This window comes from Phoxinus phoxinus (assembly GCF_949152265.1).
Source record: "Phoxinus phoxinus genome assembly, chromosome: 8".
NCBI lineage: Eukaryota > Metazoa > Chordata > Actinopteri > Cypriniformes > Leuciscidae > Phoxinus > Phoxinus phoxinus.
This window is the reverse complement of record NC_136883.1, coordinates 16,706,304-16,713,625: the sequence shown is the minus strand read 5'-3', so window position 1 is coordinate 16,713,625 and position 7,322 is coordinate 16,706,304.

Below are 7,322 nucleotides of genomic sequence, written 5' to 3'. Positions count from 1 at the left end.
CCTTTATAGGTGGCGCTATCGAGCCATTTTACCCCGCCCAATTCTGAAACGCATATCAGATGTCAATTTTCGCCAGTTCTGACGCGTGTGCAAATTTTCGTGAGTTTTCGTGCATGTTTAGGCCCTCAAAAATGCGATTAAATGCGGAGAAGAAGAAGAATAATAATAATAATTAAAGCTGCAAGCAGCGATGAAAGGGCCCTCGCACCCGTGCCAACCGCCACCCGGTGGATTTAGGAAGACAGAGCACGGTGGGCATTGTGCATTTAAGTAGGTAAATATAGGAGTATGTCAAAGTCAGTTACAAAAATGTCCTTTATTATGGGGATAATAGCATGCGTTATCACTCAGATAAGTGTTGCTAGCATGTTTTAGCATGTTTCTAGCATGTTTAGAACTCAATGGCATATTAAATATGTCGCTAGCAATGCATCACAGTTTAAAACGTGTCACTTCCTGTTGACAGTAGGTGGCGCTATTACTTTAACTTAAAATTGTCATGTAGATGTGTTCAGGGCAGGACTCTTATCAAACGTGTGAAGTTTGGGGCAGATTGGACATTGCCTTCTTCAGTAACAACAACTTCCCGTTTCATTGCATTAGCGTGCTTTAGCACTTAGCTAAGAATTGCTAGCATGTTTTAACATGTTTCTAACATGTATATAACTCAATGGCATATTTAATATGTTGCTAGTAATGCATTGCAGTGTTAAACATGTCACTTCCTGTTGCCAGTAGGTGGCGCTATTCTATAACTGAAAAGTGTCATGTAGATGTGTTCAGGGCAGGACTCTTATCAAACGTGTAAAGTTTGGGGCAGATTGGACATTGCCTTCTTGAGTAACAACAACTTCCTCTTTCATTGCATTAGCATGCTTTAGCACTTAGCTAAGAATTGCTAGCATGTTTTAACAGGTTTCTAACATGTTTATAACTCAATGGTTTATTTAATATGTTGCTAGTACAGCATCACAGTGTTAAACATGTCACTTCCTGTTGCCAATAGGTGGCGCTATTACTATAACTAAATATTCTCATGTAAATGTGTTCAGACCAGAACTCTTATCAAACGTGTGAAGTTTGGGGCAGATTGGGCATTCAATGCCTGAGTTACAGCAAATTCCTATTTAATTGCAATAATAGCATGCTTTAGCACTTAGCTAATGTTTGCTAGCATGTTTTAGCATGTTTCTAGTATGTTGTTAACATGTTTAGCACTTGCTGGCAATTTTGTATATGTTATTAGGAGTCCAAAACAGTGTTAAACATGTCACTTCCTGTTGCCAGCAGGTGGCGCTATGACTGTAACTGAATTTGAGCATGGTTATGTGTTCAGGACAGAACGCTTATCAAACGTGTGAAGTTTGGGGCAGATTGGGCATTCAATGCCTGAGTTACAGCAAATTCCTATTTAATTGCAACAATAGCATGCTTTAGCACTTAGCTAATGTTTGCTAGCATGTTTTAGCATGTTTCTAGTATGTTGTTAACATGTTTAGCACTTGCTGGCAATTTTTTATATGTTATTAGGAGTCCAAAACAGTGTTAAACATGTCACTTCCTGTTGCCAGCAGGTGGCGCTATGACTGTAACTGAATATTCTCATGTAAATGTGTTCAGGGCAGAACTCTTATCAAACGTGTGAAGTTTGGGGCAGATTGGACATTGTTTGCCTGAGTTACAGCAACTTCCTGTTTAATTGCAGTAATAGCATGCTTTAGCACTTAGCTAATGTTTGCTAGCATGTTTTAGCATGTTTCTAGTATGTTGTTAACAAGTTTAGCACTTGCTGGCAATTGTTTATAAATTATTAGGAGTCCAAAACAGTGTTAAACATGTCACTTCCTGTTGCCAGCAGGTGGCGCTATGACTGTAACTGAATTTGAGCATGGTCATGTGTTCAGGACAGAACGCTTATCAAAGGTGTGAAGTTTGGGGCAGATTGGACATTGTTTGCCTGAGTTACAGCAACTTCCTGTTTCATGGCGAAACATCAAAATTTGTCAGGCCGCCGAGGACACGCCCTTCGACGAAAACTCAAGATCTTCGCAATTTAACGTCGCAAAGGCCTTAAGATTACACTCACCAAATTTGAAGATGATCAGATTAAAACTGTAGGAGGAGTTCGTTAAAGTACGAGGCCTGAAAATGGCAAAAACTGCACAAAAATCAGAGAGGAAGTTCAAAATGGCTGACTTCCTGTTGTGTTTAAGGCTATGCTCCAAGAGACTTTTTTGTAGGTATTGGGTCCTTACATCTATGTACCGAATTTCGTACACGTACGTGAAACGTAGCGGGAGGCACACTCCGTTGAACCTTTATAGGTGGCGCTATCGAGCCATTTTACCCCGCCCAATTCTGAAACGCATATCAGATGTCAATTTTCGCCGGTTCTGACGCGTGTGCAAATTTTCGTGAGTTTTCGTGCATGTTTAGGCCCTCAAAAATGCGAATAAATGCGGAGAAGAATAATAATAATAATAATAATAATAATAATAATAAACAGAGCAATTCCAAGAGGGTCCTCACACCATCGGTGCTCGGGCCCTAATTAAAGCTGCAAGCAGCGATGAAAGGGCCCTCGCACCCGTGCCAACCGCCACCCGGTGGATTTAGGAAGACAGAGCACGGTGGGCATTGTGCATTTAAGTAGGTAAATATAGGAGTATGTCAAAGTCAGTTACAAAAATGTCCTTTATTATGGGGATAATAGCATGCGTTATCACTCAGATAAGTGTTGCTAGCATGTTTTAACATGTTTCTAGCATGTTTAGAACTCAATGGCATATTAAATATGTCGCTAGCAATGCATCACAGTTTAAAACGTGTCACTTCCTGTCGACAGTAGGTGGCGCAATTACTTTAACTTAAAATTGTCATGTAGATGTGTTCAGGGCAGGACTCTTATCAAACGTGTGAAGTTTGGGGCAGATTTGACATTGCCTTCTTCAGTAACAACAACTTCCCGTTTCATTGCATTAGCGTGCTTTAGCACTTAGCTAAGAATTGCTAGCATGTTTTAACATGTTTCTAACATGTATATAACTCAATGGCATATTTAATATGTTGCTAGTAATGCATCGCAGTGTTAAACATGTCACTTCCTGTTGCCAGTAGGTGGCGCTATTACTATAACTGAAAAGTGTCATGTAGATGTGTTCAGGGCAGGACTCTTATCAAACGTGTGAAGTTTGGGGCAGATTGGACATTGCCTTCTTGAGTAACAACAACTTCCTCTTTCATTGCATTAGCATGCTTTAGCACTTAGCTAAGAATTGCTAGCATGTTTTAACATGTTTCTAACATGTTTATTGCTCAATGGCATATTTAATATGTTGCTAGTACTGCATCACAGTGTTAACCATCTCACTTCCTGTTGCCAGTAGGTGGCGCTATTACTATAACTGAAAAGTGTCATGTAGATGTGTTCAGGGCAGGACTCTTATCAAACGTGTGAAGTTTGGGGCCGATTGGACATTGCCTTCTTGAGTAACAACAACTTCCTGTTTCATTGCATTAGCATGCTTTAGCACTTAGCTAAGAATTGCTAGCATGTTTTAACATGTTTCTAACATGTTTATAACTCAATGGTTTATTTAATATGTTGCTAGTACAACATCACAGTGTTGAACATGTCACTTCCTGTTGCCAGTAGGTGGCGCTATTACTATAACTGAAAAGTGTCATGTAAATGTGTTCAGGGCAGGACTCTTATCAAACGTGTGAAGTTTGGGGCAGATTGGACATTGCCTTCTTGAGTAACAACAACTTCCTGTTTCATTGCATTAGCATGCTTTAGCACTTAGCTAAGAATTGCTAGCATGTTTTAACATGTTTCTAACATGTTTATAACTCAATGGTTTATTTAATATGTTGCTAGTACAACATCACAGTGTTGAACATGTCACTTCCTGTTGCCAGTAGGTGGCGCTATTACTATAACTGAAAAGTGTCATGTAAATGTGTTCAGGGCAGGACTCTTATCAAACGTGTGAAGTTTGGGGCAGATTGGACATTGCCTTCTTGAGTAACAACAACTTCCTATTTCATTGCATTAGCATGCTTTAGCACTTAGCTAAGAATTGCTAGCATGTTTTAACAGGTTTCTAACATGTTTATAACTCAATGGTTTATTTAATATGTTGCTAGTACAACATCACAGTGTTGAACATGTCACTTCCTGTTGCCAGTAGGTGGCGCTATTACTATAACTGAATACTCTCATGTAAATGTGTTCAGACCAGAACTCTTATGAAACGTGTGAAATTGGGGCAAATTGAACATTCAATGCCTGAGTTACAGCAAATTCCTATTTAATTGCAGTAATAGCATGCTTTAGCACTCAGCTAATGTTTGTTAGCATGTTTTAGCATGTTTCCTGTATGTTGTTAACATGTTTAGCACTTGCTGGCAATTTTTTATGTTATTAGGAGTCCAAAATGGTGTTAAACATGTCACTTCCTGTTGCCAGCAGGTGGCGCTATTACTCTAACTGATTATTCTCATGTAAATGTGTTCAGGACAGAACTCTTATCAAACCTGTGAAGTTTGGGGCAGATTGGACATTGCCTACTTGAGTAACAACAACTTCCTGTTTCATTGCATTAGCATGCTTTAGCACTTAGCTAAGAATTGCTAGCATGTTTTAACATGTTTCTAACATGTTTATAACTCAATGGTTTATTTAATATGTTGCTAGTACAGCATGACAGTGTTAAACATGTCACTTCCTGTTGCCAATAGGTGGCGCTATTACTATAACTGAATATTCTCATGTAAATGTGTTCAGACCAGAACTCTTATCAAACGTGTGAAGTTTGGGGCAGATTGGGCATTCAATGCCTGAGTTACAGCAAATTCCTATTTAATTGCAGTAATAGCATGCTTTAGCACTTAGCTAATGTTTGCTAGCATGTTTTAGCATGTTTCTAGTATGTTGTTAACATGTTTAGCACTTGCTGGCAATTTTTTATATGTTATTAGGAGTCCAAAACAGTGTTAAACATGTCACTTCCTGTTGCCAGCAGGTGGCGCTATGACTGTAACTGAATTTGAGCATGGTCATGTGTTCAGGACAGAACTCTTATCAAACGTGTGAAGTTTGGGGCAGATTGGACATTGTTTGCCTGAGTTACAGCAACTTCCTGTTTCATGGCGAAACATCAAAATTTGTCAGGCCGCCGAGGACACGCCCTTCGACGAAAACTCTAGATCTTCGCAATTTAACGTCGCAAAGGCCTTAAGATTACACTCACCAAATTTGAAGATGATCAGATTAAAACTGTAGGAGGAGTTCGTTAAAGTACGAGGCCTGAAAATGGCAAAAACTGCACAAAAATCAGAGAGGAAGTTCAAAATGGCTGACTTCCTGTTGTGTTTAAGGCTATGCTCCAAGAGACTTTTTTGTAGGTATTGGGTCATTACATGTATGTACCGAATTTCGTACACGTACGTGAAACGTAGCGGGAGGCGCACTCCGTTGAACCTTTATAGGTGGCGCTATCGAGCCATTTTACCCCACCCAATTCTGAAACGCATATCAGATGTCAATTTTCGCCAGTTCTGACGCGTGTGCAAATTTTCGTGAGTTTTCGTGCATGTTTAGGCCCTCAAAAATGCGATTAAATGCGGAGAAGAAGAAGAAGAATAATAATAATAATAATAATAATAAACAGAGCAATTCCAAGAGGGTCCTCACACCATCGGTGCTCGGGCCCTAATTAAAGCTGCAAGCAGCGATGAAAGGGCCCTCGCACCCGTGCCAACCGCCACCCGGTGGATTTAGGAAGACAGAGCACGGTGGGCATTGTGCATTTAAGTAGGTAAATATAGGAGTATGTCAAAGTCAGTTACAAAAATGTCCTTTATTATGGGGATAATAGCATGCGTTATCACTCAGATAAGTGTTGCTAGCATGTTTTAGCATGTTTCTAGCATGTTTAGAACTCAATGGCATATTAAATATGTCGCTAGCAATGCATCACAGTTTAAAACGTGTCACTTCCTGTTGACAGTAGGTGGCGCTATTACTTTAACTTAAAATTGTCATGTAGATGTGTTCAGGGCAGGACTCTTATCAAACGTGTGAAGTTTGGGGCAGATTGGACATTGCCTTCTTCAGTAACAACAACTTCCCGTTTCATTGCATTAGCGTGCTTTAGCACTTAGCTAAGAATTGCTAGCATGTTTTAACATGTTTCTAACATGTATATAACTCAATGGCATATTTAATATGTTGCTAGTAATGCATTGCAGTGTTAAACATGTCACTTCCTGTTGCCAGTAGGTGGCGCTATTCTATAACTGAAAAGTGTCATGTAGATGTGTTCAGGGCAGGACTCTTATCAAACGTGTGAAGTTTGGGGCAGATTGGACATTGCCTACTTGAGTAACAACAACTTCCTGTTTCATTGCATTAGCATGCTTTAGCACTTAGCTAAGAATTGCTAGCATGTTTTAACAGGTTTCTAACATGTTTATAACTCAATGGTTTATTTAATATGTTGCTAGTACAGCATCACAGTGTTAAACATGTCACTTCCTGTTGCCAATAGGTGGCGCTATTACTATAACTAAATATTCTCATGTAAATGTGTTCAGACCAGAACTCTTATCAAACGTGTGAAGTTTGGGGCAGATTGGGCATTCAATGCCTGAGTTACAGCAAATTCCTATTTAATTGCAATAATAGCATGCTTTAGCACTTAGCTAATGTTTGCTAGCATGTTTTAGCATGTTTCTAGTATGGTGTTAACATGTTTAGCACTTGCTGGCAATTTTGTATATGTTATTAGGAGTCCAAAACAGTGTTAAACATGTCACTTCCTGTTGCCAGCAGGTGGCGCTATGACTGTAACTGAATTTGAGCATGGTCATGTGTTCAGGACAGAACGCTTATCAAACGTGTGAAGTTTGGGGCAGATTGGACATTCAATGGCTGAGTTACAGCAAATTCCTATTTAATTGCAGTAATAGCATGCTTTAGCACTTAGCTAATGTTTGCTAGCATGTTTTAGCATGTTTCTAGTATGTTGTTAACATGTTAAGCACTTGCTGGCAATTTTTTATATGTTATTAGGAGTCCAAAACAGTGTTAAACATGTCACTTCCTGTTGCCAGCAGGTGGCGCTATGACTGTAACTGAATATTCTCATGTAAATGTGTTCAGGGCAGAACTCTTATCAAACGTGTGAAGTTTGGGGCAGATTGGACATTGTTTGCCTGAGTTACAGCAACTTCCTGTTTAATTTCAGTAATAGCATGCTTTAGCACTTAGCTAATGTTTGCTAGCATGTTTTAGCATGTTTCTAGTATGTTGTTAA